Source organism: Linepithema humile, chromosome 3 (genome assembly GCF_040581485.1).
Source record: "Linepithema humile isolate Giens D197 chromosome 3, Lhum_UNIL_v1.0, whole genome shotgun sequence".
Lineage (NCBI taxonomy): Eukaryota > Metazoa > Arthropoda > Insecta > Hymenoptera > Formicidae > Linepithema > Linepithema humile.
Genome location: NC_090130.1, coordinates 15,276,261 through 15,296,547, shown reverse-complemented (window position 1 = coordinate 15,296,547; position 20,287 = coordinate 15,276,261). Strand labels below are relative to the sequence as shown.

Genomic DNA, 20,287 nt, shown 5'->3' with positions numbered 1-20,287 from the left:
GAATAGAAAATTGTGTTGATAAAGTTCCTCAAAAGTTAATTGAACTTTTTGAAAGGGAATCAAGAAATTTAAATAAAGATCAAAGGGATCTTTTTGTTCGATTTTTGATGGATTTTGAGGATGTGTTCTCAGAGGAAATTGTAGCTGGAAATTGTGACATGGTGGAACATGTCATAAATGTTAATAATTTTAATCCTATCAAGCAGACTCCTCGACGAATACCTTTGCGTATGCAAGAGGAAGTCGATATAATCATTGAAGATATGAAACAACAAGGAGTAATAGAGGAATCACACAGTCCTTGGGTTTCTCCAGCAGTAATGGTTAAAAAGAAAGATGGAACAATAAGATTTTGTGTTGATTATAGGAAGTTGAATGCAATTACTATAAAAGATTCCTATCCTATTCCCCGTATTGACGATATGTTAGATCAATTGTCCGGTAATTCTCGGTTTTCTACTTTGGATTTGAAAAGTGGTTATTGGCAAGTAAAAATTCGTCCAGAGAATAAAGAAAAGACAGCATTTTCCATTAGAAATGGACTGTGGCAATTTACTGTTATGCCATTTGGGCTTTGTAATGCTTCTGCCACTTTTGAGCGACTTATGGAAAAGGTTTTACAACAATTAATAAGCAAGATTTGTTTGGTATACTTGGATGATGTTATAATTTTTAGTAAGAGTTTTGAAGTTATGTTGGAACATCTGAGGCAAGTCTTCTTACGGTTACGTTCTTCAAATTTAAAATTAAATCCAAAGAAATGTTCTTTCTTTAAAAGGGAAATAAAATATTTAGGACATGTTGTTTCCGAGAAAGGAATAACTACGGATGATGAAAAGATTTCAACTGTTAAGAATTGGCCGGTTTCTCGTACTAAAAAGCAGATTCGTAGTTTCTTAGGATTTTGTTCTTATTATAGGAAATTCGTAAAAGGTTTTTCGTTGATAGCAAAACCGTTATTTTCATTAACGGAAAATTCCACAAAATTTGTTTGGTCTGAGCAATGTGAGACAGCTTTTGAGGAATTAAAGAGATGTTTAGTGTCTTCTCCTATTCTGTCCTTTCCAAAAGATGAAGGACAATACATTCTTGATACCGATGCTTCCAATCATGGAATTGGTGCGGTATTATCTCAGATTCAAGATAAAGAAGAAAAAGTGATAGCATATTTTAGTCGGGTGTTAAATAAATCAGAAAGGAATTATTGTGTCACACGACGGGAATTGCTTGCTATAGTTGATTCACTCAAGTCTTTTCATCATTATTTATATATGGAAGTAAATTTCTAATCAGAACTGATCATATCTCTCTTCGATGGTTAATGTCATTCAGGAATTTGGAAGGTCAGTTAGCACGTTGGCTAGAACGGATTCAACAGTATAATTTTGAAATTATTCATCAAAAAGGGAAATTACATAACAATGCCGATGGTTTGTCCAGACGACCTTGTGAAGAAGTCAATTGTAATTATTGTAATAAATTAGATTCTAAGGAAGAGAAAGAAAGATTAATAGGAAGAATAATTTTAAAATCAGAAAATTCAATAGATTGGAAAGAAGAACAAATTAAGGATTTGACATTGATCAAAATTCTTCAAGGAAAAGAAAAAAATCAACGTCCTCATTGGCAGGAAATTGTTTCGGAAGATTCTTCAGCTAAAGTTTACTGGACGCAATGGGATTCATTGGAAATAAGAAATGGTGTTTTATATAGGAAATGGGAATCCCCTGATTTACAAACTTATGTTTTTCAAATTATAGTTCCACGAAATAAAGTGCAACAGATTTTGGAAGAGGCTCACGATTCTTCTTCTGGAAGACATTTTGGAGTCAACAAAACTTTGGATAGAGTTCGAAAGTGATTTTATTGGGCAACCTGTAAACAGGATGTTGAAAATTGGTGTAGATCCTGTGATATTTGTATTGCAAAAAAAAGTCCTTCTAATAAAGAAAGATCTGAAATGCAAATTTATAATTCTGGAGTTTTTTTTAAAAGGATACAAATGGATATTCTTGGTCCATTTCCGACTTCTACTACAGGAAATAAATATCTGTTAGTTGTGTCAGATTGTTTTATCAAATGGGTAGAGGCTTTTCCATTAAAGAATTTTAAAGCTAACACTATTGCAGAAGTTTTTGTTAATCAGGTAGTTTCTAGATTTAGAGTACCTTCTGAATTACATACGGATCAAGGAAGGAATTTTGATTCACGACTTTTACTTGAATTGTCACATTTGTTAGGGATAAAGAAAACTAGAACAACTCCGTTTCATCCCCAATCTAATGGATTAGTAGAGCGTCAACATCAAACAATTACGAATTATTTGGCTAAATTTGTTTCAGAAAATCAACGAGATTGGGATCGTTGGATAAGAATGAGTCTATTAGCGTATAGGTCTTCTAGACATGAAACCACTAAGATTTCCCTTGCTGAATTGTGTTTTGGTCGGGATTTGAAACTACCTTTGGATCTTCTTCGTGGTAGTCCCCCTGAAGAAATAGAATATTCAGAAGGAAGTTATGTAACAAAGTTAAAGGAAAAATTAAATAAAATCCATGAGGAAGTCAGACAACAGTTGAGAATAAGATCTCAAAAAGTTAAGGCTCTTTATGATCAGAAAGCTCGTCGAATTCGGTTTGAGCTTGGACAAAAAGTTTGGTTGTTTAATCCTCGAAGAATTATTGGAAGAACTCCCAAATTGCAAAGCAATTGAGGTTGTTAAAAAATTAAATGATGTAGTTTATTGTATTCGGAAATCGAGAAAACATAAGAATAAAATAGTTCATTTAGATAGGTTAGCTTCTTATCATGAGAGACAAATTTAAGAATTATGGAAAGTTTTATTATATCTGAAGCCCTAATTAATATTCTTCTTTTGTGATCAATTTACTTATTTGAGTTTTATTTTTTTTTAGTGTTCTGAAGATTTCATCTTTACGAATATGGAACTGTTTGGAAATGGAAAGCAGTTAAAGGAATGGAAATAAAAAGAAGTGAAGAATAATTGATTGAAGACTGTCTCGCCCACGGTTTTTGACCGTGGTTTTCCCGTGGGACGAAGGGTAAATGCCGAGACAGGGACTTGAGGAGTCTTTTTAAAGGCGAAGGGTCCACGGAAGCTACCCCCCCCCCTCTTGTCCGAAAAACTCGATTGCAAGACGCTTGGGTGCAAGGTTGATTGGGACCTAGGAACGAAGCTCGGTAACTTGCAGCAGAAACTCAAGGTAGAGCAAGAAAATCGTTTGGGTGCCCTGGAATCAACGAAATAAGGACCGACGATTTACGCTTGGTAACCTACTGCAGCAGCATAGGGTAGAGCGAAGAAGAATCTTGGTACCTTATAATCATCACAAGAGGACAACATTGGAACTCTGGAATAATTGTCGGGACGACAATTTTGAAGAAAGGGGGAAGTGTTGCGTCCTCACCGTTTTGATTTTCGTCGCCCGATATCGCGTTTGACAGCTGATAGAACTGCGATCGATATATTGATTTGCGGAGTTAATAAAAGAGGATAGTTGCTAAGAAATAGTAAATGTTTAACAGTTACTAGGATATTGTAAATAAACAAGTTGTTGCTAAGAAAATGTAAACAAGGAGACAGATGTCAGATTTTCGGGAGCTGCAGAAAAGTACGGACGTGTTTCTGCTAGCTCAGCGGTGTACCATTAAAACGAGCTTGTTCTGTGTTTTACCGTTCAGTGTTTGAGTGAAATAAAGTTCTGTTGTGTTCACAAAAGTGTTCATTCTTTCGTGCGTGCCGTTTGCGACGGAAAGACTGTTCGCGGACGCAACACTATATATACATGTTTCAGATTTTTGCAGGGGTCTCTCCATCCTTCATAGTCGTCCTTCCGGATGCCCCTTCTGACGCGTTTTTCTCTCCCGAAATCTCTGGTCCTGGCTGAGGTTCTGCCGGCTGCAAGGTCTGGCAAAGTTCCAAAAAAGACACTCCAATATGTTTGTATTTTAATAATTATCTAAATTTTTTATATATTACCAACATGAAAAATAACTGATATATTATTCAAGGTGCAAATTCAAAATAAACATACATAAAATATACATAAAATGTATAAATAAAACTAATAAAAATTTGATTAAAAAAATTTAATTAAAATATTTTAGAATTTATATTAAAATATGCCCTCCCCTTTCTCTCTCTCTCTCTCTCTCTCTCTCTCTCTCTCTCTCTCTCTCTCTCTCTCTCTCTCTCTCTCTCTCTCTCTCTCTCTCTCTCTCTCTCTCTCTCTCTCTCTCTCTCTCTCTCTCTCTCTCTCTCTCTCTCTCTCTCTCTCTCTCTCTCTCTCTCTCTCTCTCTCTCTCTCTCTCTCTCTCTCTCTCTCTCTCTCTCTCTCTCTCTCTCTCTCTCTCTCTCTCTCTCTCTCTCTCTCTCTCTCTCTCTCTCTCTCTCTCTCTCTCTCTCTCTCTCTCTCTCTCTCTCTCTCTCTCTCTCTCTCTCTCTCTCTCTCTCTCTCTCTCTCTCTCTCTCTCTCTCTCTCTCTCTCTCTCTCTCTCTCTCTCTCTCTCTCTCTCTCTCTCTCTCTCTCTCTCTCTCTCTCTCTCTCTCTCTCTCTCTCTCTCTCTCTCTCTCTCTCTCTCTCTCCCTCTCCTTCTCCCTCTCTCCCTCTCCCTCTCCCTGTCCCTCTCTCCCCCTCCCTCTCTCTCCCCTCTCTCTCTTCCTCTCTCTCTCCCCCTCCCTCCCTCTCTCTCTCTCCCTCTCCCTTCCTCTCCCTCTCCCTCCCTCTCCCTCTTCCTCTCCCTCTCTCTCTTTCTCTCCCTCTTCCTCTCCCTCTCTCTCTCTCTCTCTCTCTCTTTCGTGTTTGCGAAATTTTCGTAGTGCAAGAAAAGTCGAATTCGTTGACCCTTGGCTTCTGGTGCGAGAAATTCACGTAGCGGACTCGGGGTACTCGAATTTGTCGACTCTTGACACTTGGTGCGAGAAATTCCCGTAGCGCAACTCGCGAAAGTCGAATTTGTCGACCCTTGGCACTCGGTGCGAGGAATTCCCGTAGCGCAATTCGGGGAAGTCGAATTCGTCGATCCTTGGCACCTGGTGCGAGAAATTCACGTAGCGTAACTCGGGGTAGTCGAATTCGTCGACTCTTGGCACCTGGTATGAGAAATTCCTGTAAATTATAAATAATACTCTGGGCCTCGCAAATTCTCTATCCGTCCCTGGCGGACAGCTATGTCAACATGCTATTAATATTGCATATGTTGCTCATTATGTGTGAATTAATTTTATATTCAACATAATTTTTATATATTGCGGTACTTTTTCTGTAGTTAATTAAATCATATTATTTTTGGAAAATCTGCGTTTTTATTAAATCAGTAAATCGATCTGATGTGCAATAAATCACAAATGTTGCAGTAAAAAATAGGTTTCTTTCTAGGATTATATATATATGCAGATAGTAATAAATTTTATGCGCTGATTGAAATATTAGATTTATAGCTTTAATTAATATATATAGATATAATATATCACTCTTGCACGTAGGACGCTGTAATGCTTGCTATGTAATAAAAAGCGACGCGATAGTCAATTTTTCGCTTTTATGGAAAAGTTGGAAGGTGATTGGCTATCGCATCTTTTGTTGCGCGACAAGCAACATCCTATCTGCAGAAGCCATTAAACCTTGTGTCCACGATACTAGAACTCGGTCCGAGATCTCGGACTGAGGGAAAGTTACTAGAACTCGGATCATGTACACACTGAATTTGGATGCAAAACTCGAATAAGAAGCTCAAACGAAAAAATGCGTTGCGTCCCATTTTTCGGTACGAGTTATTGCGAGTTATTAGATTTTACTAGTTTCTTTTACTATCTGTCGAGACAAAATATAAGATACTTATAGCAGAGAGAAACCTGAGAGAGGCCACGCTGCCGTTTTCCGTACGACGCTTTCTCTAGGCCGTACGCTAGTGACGCACGTCCATTTCCGGCCGGCTTAGGAACTAAATAGCCACGTCCATTTTCCGCATCGGTCAAAAAGTCACGTCTATTTTCTGAGATGGTTCATGTCCATATTATATCCACAAGCGAAGCTATTTACGTCACGCGTCCTTGCCGTGCGTTAGACTGTTTGATCAACAGCAGCGTACAACAAAGAATCAAGCGTTTTTTAATCGAGTAAGGCGAATCGCTTGAAAATTAAAGATCCCATATTCGAGACCTACTTTTTGCAACTTTTTTTTTCTTTTTTTGCATTTTTTTCAACTGTATATAATCAAATTAATAAATTAAAATAAAGTTTAATAATAAAATAATGTTAAAATAATGTTAATATAAAAATAATATTTAATAAGCTTTTATTGCAGAATTGTAAAATTATTTTTAATTTTTTTATTAACAATAACAAGTCAGTTTTTATTAAATAATTATAAAAAATTTTTTATATTAAAAAATGCTTTTTATAATGTTTTTGTAATATTTAGTACATGCCATGTACAATAAAATATACATATTTTTATATAACTAATATATGATCTGTATTAAAAAATGTTTTCTCTTTCTCGAAAAAAAAAAAAAAAAAAAGTATTAATCGTAAAGAGTGATTCAAATAATAATTTCAATGTAGAAAGAAATTCAGTCTCTTATGCAAATGTAATACAAGTAACGATAGCATCGATCTCATTCTTAATAATGTGCAGTGGCTTAACGGAAAATAGTTGGTCTATCACAACGCAGATCAGAGGTTTCGAGACTGAGTGGTGTCCGATTTTTTTCAAGTTTATGGTACATCTTATATAGATCACATTTAGATTTGATAATTTAACACAGGCCTCGGAATTATTTCATCTTTTCAGCCGATTCTCGTGGTACACGCCTCCTTTCCTCTCTTCACCGCGCGCGCGGCAAACGCTAGGGCCAGCGCCGCCGAGCGTTAAGAGCGGCGCTATCCGATTAATGTTAAAAAAATTTATTAAAAATATTATTTTCCTCAATAGCAATAGTACCTTATGGGTGACGTGGAAATCTATTGAAATATTTTCACATAATAAATTTAAAAATAAAAAAAATATTTTTAATAAATTTTTTTAACTTTTAATGATCAAGGAAGAAGAACCCAACATTTATCGGATAGCGCTGCTCCTAACGCTCGGCGGCGCTGGCCCTAGCGGCTGCCGCGCGCGCGGTGAAGAGAGGAAAGGAGGCATATACCACGAGAATCGGCTGAAAAGATGAAATAATTCCGAGGCCTGATTTAACAAGAAATAAGTCAAAGAGATTTATGTAAATTTTTTTACTTTTTTTTTTACTATTTGTTTATTCATGATACATAATGATACATATATTTATTAATGTGATTATATTTAACAGAAATATGAATATATTTAAAGAAGAACACGTGAAATTTATAAATAACTGAAAAAAAGATATATAAATAATTATTTAGTAATAATAATTAATAGTGGTCTTCCACGCTACCCATAAGGTGCCACTAATAGCGCGTTAGATTTTTTTTAAAGTGGATCTTCGCCTGTAGCCCTATTATACCACTTTTTATTACATTATATATTTACAAAAGATATATATATATATATACCGGGTGGGCCATTTTAATCTATCCACGTAAATTTCTCCGTAAGTAAGCCAAATACAGAAAAATGGTTCAGACAAAAGTTGTTCAGGACAATAAGGGTCACCTATTTGTGTTAGTGACTTTGACCTTAAAGTCAATTTTCAAGGTCATTTAAAGGTCAATTATTTTTTTAAATAAACCCCCTGTTTTTGATTCCAAAATCTAATAGCTGGTATCAAAAGCTTTTCAAAACACTATAATGAAGTTATTTTTCATTAAGAACTTTTCGAGTTATGAGGCTTGTAAATTACAGTATTTTGACATAAAATACAAAATATCTTGAAAACATTCAATTTTTGGGAATCTTACCTTAATACTTTTATGCATAAAATAATGAGACGAATCAATTGATATAAAGAAAACACATAGTTGCTTTCAAGAATAAATATGTAATTTGCAACATGCAACTGCATACTTTTTTTTAAAACCAATGTGTTTTCTTTATACCAATTGATTCGTCTCATTATTTTATGCATAAAAGTATTAAGGTAAGATTCCCAAAAATTGAATGTTTTACAAGATAATTTGTATTTTATGTCAAAATACTGTAATTTACAAGCCTCATAACTCGAAAAGTTCTTAATGAAAAATAACTTCATTATAGTGTTTTGAAAAGCTCTTGACACCAGCTATTAGATTTTGGAATCAAAAATAGGGGGTTTATTTAAAAAAATAACTCTGACCTTCAAATGACCTTGAAAATTGACTTTAAGGTCAAAGTCACTAATACAAATAGGTGACCCTTATTGTCCTGAACAACTTTTGTCTGAACCATTTTTCTGTATTTGGCTTACTTACGGAGAAATTTACGTGGATAGATTAAAATGGCCCACCCGGTATATATATATATATCTTTTGTAAATATATAATGTAATAAAAAGTGGTATAATAGGGCTACAGGCGAAGATCCACTTTAAAAAAAATCTAACGCGCTGTTGTGGGTCCAAAGAACCACAACCAATTATTAATAATAAAATATATATATATTAATAAAATATAAGAAAATATCTATTGCATATCAGATTAAGATATCTAATATTCAGTTTCCGGCTCATGCGAGACACCGGATAAATCGCGCAGCGAAAATTAAAACCTAATTCACTTTTTACGCGACAATGCTGACGAACGATCGAATTTCGTCAGCAAGTTAGATCGTTAAAACTGCAATCAAGTGCAGTTTCACGTATATAAAATCGCCGTCGCGAGATCACGACGGCGGGTCTAAAACTATCATTCACAAGAAACGGACGTATGTCCGTTGGGACCACAAATCTAGAAGAACGCGAATTATAACAATTCGCTAAAAGCGAATAAGAATAACTTGGGGCTCCGTGATACTACACTAAGGCAAGGATTCCTGACGGAACCTAGATTACATAGAAGTAAGGGAACTTGTAATAAATCAAGAAACCAATAAATATATGGGAGATTGTTTTTTTATTAAGAAGAACAAAAAAGGATTATTCCCGGATTCCCGGCCTAACTCCTCGGCAGATCCCGAACCCGTGCCCTATCACCAAGGGCACAACAAAATATCTGGTGGCAGCGGTGGGATCTGCCTCTCCTTCGGGACCAGGAACCCGGAAAGTCCAGAGCCTGAAACAAAAAGAAAAAATTTTAAGTGAGTGAAAATTAGTCGGCGGACAAGTTTCAATACGGAGATTATTGAAACGAGAAGACCCCGACCAACGCAGCAGTAAGCAGCCGAAAATTAAATGCAAAATAGTCGGCGGACAAGTTTCAATACGGAGATTATTGAAACGAGAAGACCCCGACCAACGCAACGGTAAGCAGAGTAGCAGCGCAGCAGCAGACTATCCAGAGCCAAGCAGTGCGGAGTCAGCGAAATAGGAGCCAGCCGCAGAAAGCAGCCGAGCGACCTACACCTACAGCCTACGATCTACAGCCGGACAGCGAACCGCAGCTAAGGACGAGGCAACATGCGAGCGATCATACTACTACTACTATAAGTCCGAACCATTATATAAAATATAAAAACGCGTGAATGTACAAAAGCGAAAGCGACCCCGGTCCCATACGAAATAGGTCGTGGCTATTAAGCAACCAAGCGCGACACGCAATCCGCACAGCGTTAAACCCGATACGCGTTATCGAAGACGCGACTCGCGACATAAGCGATAACGTACGCCGTACATTACAATACACAAACTCGGACGGTGATACCGACGACGAATTGGATGCAAACATAGAAACTAAACGAGATTACACTTTCGAAGATATCGATTCAAGTTTAATTCCCGCTCTTAACGATACCGTGATAGAAGTAAAAACTAAAAAGACTAGACCTTACATTAGTAAAACACCAAGCCGCGTGTCAGATTACAGCGAGTTTGAGCTAACATCATACGATAGTAGCATATTTGATCCGAACGAAATCCGTGAAAGAAGAAACGAAAAAATGTCTCAAAGAAGGAAGAGTGAGGCAGACATCGAAATAGAAAACGAAATATCCGCATTAATGGAGCAAAATACAAGAGAAAACGAAGCCAGCGGACTTCGAACGGGAACACGCCCAAAAAATAAAAATCAGATTTCAGCACTAGAAGAAACAATGCACGAAATGCGCGAACAGATCGCGACATTATTTGAGTATCTTCATGCGCATCATCACGAACGAAATCCACGACAAGAACGCGAAACCGACATTTCATACGGTCGAACTACTGAAGACATACGAAACAGACAATCCACTGACGCACAACGCTACATGACATCAAAAAACGCGATAAATTTAATACCTATTTTTGACGGTACGTCACGAACGAACTTAAAATCATTTCTAAGCGCTTGTACATGTGCAATGAAGTATGTAAAGCCCGAGTTCGCAGACGAGCTACTCGACGTCATAATGTCGACTAAATTGCAAGGCAGAGCATTAATAAATTTTGAGATCAAAGATATCAGATCGTTTGAACAGTTAAAAAACGAACTGGAAAGCTTTTACTACCCTAAGAAAAATCCTGCATCGATTCAAATTGAATTTAATCATTTGAAACAACGACCCGGAGAAAGTGCAGTAGAATATGGGGCACGAGCAGACCATTTAGCGATGCAGCTATACGAATCTCTAACAGACAGTCCAGGAAAGACACCGCAAGATAAACGCACTATATTAGATACAGTTAAACAGCTAGCGCTACAAAACTTTGTGTATGGACTGCGCGAGGATATACGAATGATAATACGCGCGCAACGATATGCAACCCTGCAAGAAGCCATCGAAGGGGCCAAAGCAGAGGAAAAATTAAAGAGACCACGTGATTCCGCGTACAACGCGAATAAAAGTTTTAATAATCCTAAGGCAATTCAATGCCATAAATGCGGCAAGCAAGGACATTACGGTCGCGATTGCCGAACGAGCCGCTACGGTAATCAATTCACTTTGCCTAAACCGAGCGGATCAAGATTTAATACGCTGGATAAACATTGTAATTATTGCAAGAAATCCGGACATAACCGTACCGAATGTTGGATATTAAACGGAAAACCGGAATATACTAAAAATAAGAAAATAAATGAAGAATCAAACACGCGAAATACCATAAATGAAACTAATAAGCGTCGCAAGACTGAGGACGACGATGCAGAAAGGAAAACAATTAAAGCAACAGCTAAGACAGTACGAGAGCATAAGGTACTAACAGCTGATGAGATAAATCATGCACACACTGAGCTCGATCTGATTTCACTACCCATGAATGAAGTGATTGACGATAAAATAAATATGTTGATCGACACAGGAGCTACCATGAGTCTAATAAAATTGAATAAATTGAAAGATGAAACCATAATATACGATAAAAAGATAACAATCATTGGCGCAACAGGGCACAAAGCGGATACTATAGGCGTAATGCAAGCAACTATTCCGTTAAAAACAAGAAATGTTAAACATGAATTAAACGTGATAAAAGACGACTTTCCTATCGAATATGACGGAATCCTCGGAGCCGACTTCCTACAAAAATATCAAGCATCTTGGGACTATACTACCAAAAAACTACGCATCGATAAAAATTTATTTACGCTTTTCCCATGCAAAAAGTTTACTTTAGAAGCTAGAAGCGAAACTATTATAACAGCCATAACTAAAGAAAACACAGCAGGAATAATCCAAGCAGTGGAAACTAGACCAGGAATATTTATCGGAAATTGCCTAGTCGAGCCAAAAAATAATAGTTGCCCGATTAGCATAATAAATACTACCGAAACTAAAATAGAAATGCAAGCTCCAGTAGTAGAAATTGAAGAAGTAAAGACAGAAGAAAATGCCGAGATATTAATAGCTCAGACGTATATACCGAAGGAAATTCCCTTGTCACGCATGCAACGAATTAAAGAGGCGCTTCGTCTCGATCACTTAAATAACGAAGAGCGAAAAACTCTACTTAAAATCTGCGAAGATTTCGATGATGTATTCCATTTGGACGGAGAACCCCTGACCTGCACCGAGGCACTGCAACACGAGATCGTAACTCAAGCCGGTACGGCACCCGCGAATACGCGACCGTATAGATTACCGGAGAAGCATAAGGCCGAAGTAAATAGACAGGTACAGAAAATGTTAAGAAACGATATCGTACGTCCAAGCTCGAGCCAATGGAACGCACCACTTTTGGTGGTACCGAAGAAAACAGACGCTTCGGGAAAACCTAAAATGAGAGTCGTGGTCGATTTCCGAAAATTAAACGACCTAACAGTCGGAGACTCTTTTCCACTGCCAAATATAACAGATATTTTGGACCAACTAGGGAATTCGAAATATTTTACAACGTTAGATCTGGCATCGGGCTATCATCAAATACCCATGGCAGACAGAGATAAGCAAAAAACGGCTTTTTCAACGCCCTACGGGCATTATGAATTTAATCGGATGCCGTTCGGACTAAAGAATGCCCCGGCAACGTTTCAAAGATTAATGAATACTATTCTGGCGGGCATACAAGGAATACGGTGTCTGGTCTATTTAGACGACATCGTGATATACGGCGCTAGTTTAGAAGACCACAACCGGCGACTATTAGAAGTATTACAAAAAATACGCGACAATAATCTGAAATTACAGCCGGACAAGTGTGAATTTCTTAGAAAAGAAGTGGCATATTTAGGACACATAATTACCGAACATGGAATTATGCCTGACCCTGGAAAAATCCAGGCAGTAAAGAATTTCCCTACGCCAAAACGAGTCAAGGATGTGCAATCATTCATAGGACTGGCGGGCTATTATAGACGGTTTATCGAAAATTTTTCGAAAATAGTCAAACCACTCACAAAATTAGTTAAAAAGGGAGTAAAATTCGAGTGGACACAAGAGCAGCAAAAAGCTTTTGACAATCTAAAAGAGAAACTAATTACCGCCCCCGTCTTGCAGTACCCAAATTTCAACGATGAATTTATACTAACTACCGACGCATCGGATTTCGCGATAGGAGGTATCTTGTCACAAGGAATGATAGGACAAGACCGACCAATAGCTTATGCTAGCAGAATTCTTTCTCGTGCAGAACAAAATTATAACACGACGGAAAAAGAATTACTCGCGATTGTGTGGGCGGTCAAACATTTTCGACCGTACCTATACGGGACCAAATTTAAAATTGTCACCGACCATAAACCGCTAATTTGGTTGTTTAACGTGACCGATCCAGGATCTCGTCTAATTAGATGGAGACTGAAATTGGAAGAGTACGACTATGAAATCGTACACAAAGCCGGAAAATACAATACAAATGCTGACGCACTAAGTCGCAACGTCGTTCACGCTATACATATAATCGACAAGGAGAAAGAGAGTGACGAAGAGGAAGAAGAAAGAGATAGCGAAAAAGAGATAAAAAGGTACACGGAGGAAGAAAAACAGCAAATATTATATGAGTATCATGATGCACCGATAGGCGGGCATCAAGGCGTGCAACGCACCATAAATCGAATCCGTTTAACTCACAACTGGAAAGGGTTAACAAAAGACGTAAAACAATACATCGCCAAATGCGAGCATTGCCAAAAGAATAAATTAAAACGACGAAGTAAAACGCCAATGATTATTACCGATACTCCGGATAGGCCATTCGAAAAATGCGCACTAGATATAGTAGGACCGTTAACCGTAACTCTAACCGGAAACAAATACGTACTAACATTCCAAGATCATTTCACGAAATTGAGCAAGGCAATGCCCATCGAAAATCAGGAAGCTGGTACAGTAGCGAAGGCATTCGTTACAAAAATAATTTTGGAATACGGAGTGCCTGATAAAATTCTCACCGACCAGGGAACGAATTTTATGAGCGAAGTGTTTAAGAGCACTTGCAAACTGTTAAAAATTGAGAAGATTCGTACAAGCGCGAACCACCCGGAAAGTAACGGCGCGCTCGAAAGATCGCACAGGACACTAGCAGAGTACTTGCGACACTACATAAACGGAGATCAGACCGATTGGGACGAATGGCTGCCCTACGCGATGTTTACATACAATACTACACCACATACAGCGACAGGTTATACGCCATTTGAACTGTTGTACGGACACCAGGTTACGCTCCCTACGGCCCTGACATGTCCTCCGAAATTAACGTATACGTATGATGACTACATATCCGAATTCAAAGAAAGATTGCGTACAGCACACCAGGTAGCGAAAGCGAACATGCAAGAGGAGAAAGCAAAGTCAAAAGAATGCTACGACAAAAAGGCTAATATAAGCACGTTTAGAGCAGGCGACAAGGTATTATTATACGACGAAACACTAAGACGAGGACGCTCGAAAAAACTTGACGCGTTATGGACAGGACCTCACATAGTAATTGAGAAAAAATCAAGCGTTAACTACATCATAAAAAAAGGGCGAAAAACAATGCTGGTGCATGCAAACCGCATTAAGCATTTTATCGAAAACTAAATCACACTTACCGCATTATGGAGAATCGGGATATTCCTCGTTCTCACTGTCCTCTGCCGTGAGCCAACTCACCCTGTTAAGGGCACAAGTCACTTCTGCGATCAAAAGCATCATACGACGCCACTCCGAATATCTCATACGACGACGACGACGACGACCATCAGGTCGCCTAAATTGTAACAAGACGGTCCGGCGTAATCCCGCCAAAAGCTCATCACACAAGATCGCCCTTTGTCCACGAATAACTGATCGTTCTGCAGAACTCCTGATAAACACAGGAGTTACTTCCTCCAATAACTCTGCAGTAGAAAAACGCCTCCGTATAACCACTCGTTCACCGGTGGTATACCGCACAATAACGGATAAATTCTCAAAAGAAGGTTCCATCATCAGACGCCGAACGAAAACTGATGCACAGTAGCACTCGCACAAACCATAAGACCCTTTCAAAGGACAAAATGCAGAACACGCACATATAAAAAATTATCGTAACACCCTACACTATTGATATAATATAACACGTAGCATAAAACTTCCAGGTACGCTGTACTAGAGGATAAACTAATCAAGGTGAGAACTGAAACAATATCCCCAGTCAAGATAGAGTACTTCTCACAAGAACCAGGGCTATATTATGAACAAATAGGAGAACTAAATCTCATCGAAACAAAATGGAAACTAGTAATAAAATTAGATATTACGGCAATAAATATAAGATTTAAACGTATTAAGGAAAAAATACAAGATACGGATGAAATTTGTAATGAAATTAATAATAAATCCACTAAACAACCATGCCGAAACATGAAGTTAATAATCGAAAAGAACATTAATCAATTGACGGAATCGATAAAACAAATAAATACCATTTATAAAAAACCTTCCGACAAACGACGCGGATTAATAAACGGGATAGGTAGTATCGCTAAAACTCTATTTGGAACCATGGACGCAGATGACGAGAAAAATATTAATGAACAATTACACTTGATAAAAAATAACGAACAAATAACACAACACGCCGCAAAAACGCAAATAAAAATATTAAACACAACGCTTACACACATAAATAAGCTAGAAGATACACTAGAACATAATAACGAATTATTAAAAAACGCTACAAAAAATATTTACAATCGAATCTCAGATGAAATTAAACGAGAAGATATATTAGAACACTTTCTAATAATAAATGCAATTCTAACTGATCTACAGAGCGAGACATTCAAGATATTATGGATTTTCTGACACAAATACAAAACGGAATATTAAATCCAAAAATAACACCAATAGAAAAAATAATTTCTGAATTAAAAGAAGCGACGCCTCATTTGCCTCAAGGAACACAATTTCCCTTTGGACTCAAAATAGAAGAATGGAATACCATCAAAAAATTAATTACCACAAGCGCATACTATGACAATACAAATATTTATACTATACTACAATTCCCTTTGATAACATTTCCTAAATACAAAATAATAAAAATAATTCCTTTACCTATACATGACCATGACAATATTTTCGTTTTCACTGAAGTAAATCAACATATAATCGCGATAAGTACAGACGGACCGACATACATGACTATAACAAAAGAAAACTTAAATAAATGTATCAATGTACACAATACATATTTATGCGAACCTTATAGTCCTATTTATATTGTAAACACAAATTCTCTTTGCGAAATACAAACGTACTCACATATAACAAAAAATGCGGATAATTGCGATAAGCGTTATATTAAGAGTAATCAAACTTTATGGATAGCATTAAAAACACCAAATACATGGTTGTACTCTACACTTAAGGAACAACAAATATATATACATTGTAAAAATAATAAAGAAACCGTTGTAGTAATTAAGCGAACAGGAAAAATAACGTTAAAAGAAAACTGTAAGGTAATTGCAACAGATATGACAATAAAAACAAAAAACGTTGAGCAAATCGCGAATATACAAACTTATTTACCAAATTTTAACATTTAGCAAAGATCAGAATACACAAAATAAGAAAAGTCTATTGCAAGGACTAAAATTTAAAAAAATTATACAAGATCCGAAAGAATTAATGGACCTCAGTAATAAACTTGAGGAAATAAATAAAGATGTTAACGACAATCTAAAAAATCCATTCGCAGAACAAGCATTTGTCTATCCTATGACAACAAGTAGCATAGCTGTTGTAATTGCCATAATACTTGCCATTATATTAGGAATAAAACTATGGAAAGAACGAAGTCCATTTTAGAATAAATAAATGGAGCCTCAAGGTTACGAAAACTCGTATCTCCTCGTTTTCTTTTCTCAACGGGGGGAGGATGTTGTGGGTCCAAAGAACCACAACCAATTATTAATAATAAAATATATATATATTAATAAAATATAAGAAAATATCTATTGCATATCAGATTAAGATATCTAATATTCAGTTTCCGGCTCATGCGAGACACCGGATAAATCGCGCAGCGAAAATTAAAACCTAATTCACTTTTTACGCGACAATGCTGACGAACGATCGAATTTCGTCAGCAAGTTAGATCGTTAAAACTGCAATCAAGTGCAGTTTCACGTATATAAAATCGCCGTCGCGAGATCACGACGGCGGGTCTAAAACTATCATTCACAAGAAACGGACGTATGTCCGTTGGGACCACAAATCTAGAAGAACGCGAATTATAACAATTCGCTAAAAGCGAATAAGAATAACTTGGGGCTCCGTGATACTACACTAAGGCAAGGATTCCTGACGGAACCTAGATTACATAGAAGTAAGGGAACTTGTAATAAATCAAGAAACCAATAAATATATGGGAGATTGTTTTTTTATTAAGAAGAACAAAAAAGGATTATTCCCGGATTCCCGGCCTAACTCCTCGGCAGATCCCGAACCCGTGCCCTATCACCAAGGGCACAACAGCGCTATTAGTGGCACCTCATGAGTAGCGTGGAAGACCACTATTAATTATTATTACTAAATAATTATTTATATATCTTTTTTTCAGTTATTTATAAATTTCACGTGTTCTTCTTTAAATATATTCATATTTCTGTTAAATATAATCACATTAATAAATATATGTATCATTATGTATCATGAATAAACAAATAGTAAAAAAAAAGTAAAAAAATCTACATAAATCTCTTTGACTTATTTCTTGTTAAATCAGGCCTCGGAATTATTTCATCTTTTCAGCTGATTCTCGTGGTATATGCCTCCTTTCCTCTCTTCACCGCGCGCGCGGCAGCCGCTAGGGCCAGCGCCGCCGAGCGTTAGGAGCAGCGCTATCCGATAAATGTTGGGTTCTTCTTCCTTGATCATTAAAAGTTAAAAAAATTTATTAAAAATATTTTTTTTATTTTTAAATTTATTATGTGAAAATATTTCAATAGATTTCCACGTCACCCATAAGGTACTATTGCTATTGAGGAAAATAATATTTTTAATAAATTTTTTTAACATTAATCGGATAGCGCCGCTCTTAACGCTCGGCGGCGCTGGCCCTAGCGTTTGCCGCGCGCGCGGTGAAGAGAGGAAAGGAGGCGTGTACCACGAGAATCGGCTGAAAAGATGAAATAATTCCGAGGCCTGTGTTAAATTATCAAATCTAAATGTGATCTATATAAGATGTACCATAAACTTGAAAAAAATCGGACACCACTCAGTCTCGAAACCTCTGATCTGCGTTGTGATAGACCAACTATTTTCCGTTAAGCCACTGCACATTATTAAGAATGAGATCGATGCTATCGTTACTTGTATTACATTTGCATAAGAGACTGAATTTCTTTCTACATTGAAATTATTATTTGAATCACTCTTTACGATTAATACTTTTTTTTTTTTGAAGGATCGAGAAAGAGAAAACATTTTTTAATACAGATCATATATTAGTTATATAAAAATATGTATATTTTATTGTACATGGCATGTACTAAATATTACAAAAACATTATAAAAAGCATTTTTTAATATAAAAAATTTTTTATAATTATTTAATAAAAACTGACTTGTTATTGTTAATAAAAAAATTAAAAATAATTTTACAATTCTGCAATAAAAGCTTATTAAATATTATTTTTATATTAACATTATTTTAACATTATTTTATTATTAAACTTTATTTTAATTTATTAATTTGATTATATACAGTTGCAAAAAATGCAAAAAAAGGAAAAAAAAGTTGCAAAAAGTAGGTCTCGAATATGGGATCTTTAATATTCAAGCGATTCGCCTTACTCGATTAAAAAACGCTTGATTCTTTGTTGTACGCTGCTGTTGATCAAACAGTCTAACGCACGGCAAGGACGCGTGACGTAAATAGCTTCGCTTGTGGATATAACATGGACATGAACCATCTCAGAAAATAGACGTGACTTTTTGACCGATGCGGAAAATGGACGTGGCTATTTAGTTCCTAAGCCGGCCGGAAATGGACGTGCGTCACTAGCGTACGGCCTAGAGAAAGCGTCGTACGGAAAACGGCAGCGTGGCCTCTCTCAGGTTTCTCTCTGCTTATAGTGATACGAGATACTGTGAACAATATAAATAATATTTTAGTAAGTAATAATAGAATTAAAAAAATAAGAGAAATATAATTCTTAAATAAAATAAATTAATAAGATTAATAATTAATAAGATTTACATAAGTAGTTATTATTAGTTTTAATGCAGATTAAATTAGACATTAAAAATATATTATAACCTATATATACATATTATTTTTCAAGAAAAGTATAATAATATATAAAATTGATTTTCAGAAAAAACTTCTTTTATAATAAAAAATAGATAATAAGGAAAATGTTAAAATTTTATTAATGTTATATCAACAACATCCTTGTTTATATGTTACAAGAAGTGTTGATTGTCATAATCGTATGAAACAAGATCAAGCTTTACAGATAATCTGTAATCAGTACAAAGAATTAACAGGACAACCACTAACAACTGAAATTGCAAAAAAAAAAGTAATAATTTAAGATCACAATATCTGGACCATCTAAATAAAATAAAACATTCGAAATCAAGCGGTGCATCACTTGATGATATCTATAAACCAACTTGGCAATATAACATAGATCAGAAAATCATCGTAAAGAATCGTAACTCGATTACAACGCTAACTATATTCAGCCAAGTATAAATATTATTGTTCGAGGACTCGGACCGAAATCTCGGATTGAGTTCTAGCATCGTGGACACAAGGCTTAAGAATATAAGGTGATTTCACGGCAACAAATTTTTGTGATTTTCCTGTCATTGTTCCACATTGAACCGCTAGGTGGCTACATGTTAAGGGACTTTAAATATATATATATATATATATATAAATTTTATTAAAATTTTATTGTCTTGCGGAACTTAATTATAAATATTCATTTTCTTAAAGAAACTTAATTTTCTATAAAGACTGGAATACATTATTAATTATTTTTTCTGCAAATTTAACTAAGAATAATTTGTTATAAAAAAATTAAAAAATATTTTGTCAGTAATATATATTTTTATACACAATGTTAAAAATTTTATTTTAAAAAAATTTGTATTATTTAGAACTGTAATTATATATAGATGTGCTTTAGAGATTCATCATCTATCCTTTTCTATCCACATCTATCTGTAAGGTGTGAGCCTGGGGTAAAATGAACCATAAGGTGTATAGTTAATTTAGATTGATGTCAGGATGAAAAGAATTTATTACTCGATATTATCATCGACATATAGAATGGACTGAGCATCGCGATGGGTAAGCGCGCGCCTGCTT

The 20,287-nt window shown here is 36.1% G+C and overlaps 1 long non-coding RNA gene across 1 annotated transcript; it reads right to left on the bottom strand.

Moving 5' to 3' along the window:
* Positions 1–7,078: 7,078 nt before the first annotated feature.
* LOC136998434 (uncharacterized) lies at positions 7,079–15,721 on the bottom strand. The gene is made up of 2 exons (XR_010889007.1): positions 14,526–15,721; positions 7,079–9,188 (listed from the first exon to the last, which is right to left on the bottom strand). It is a non-coding gene; the product is annotated as an uncharacterized lncRNA (long non-coding RNA).
* Positions 15,722–20,287: the final 4,566 nt, after the last annotated feature.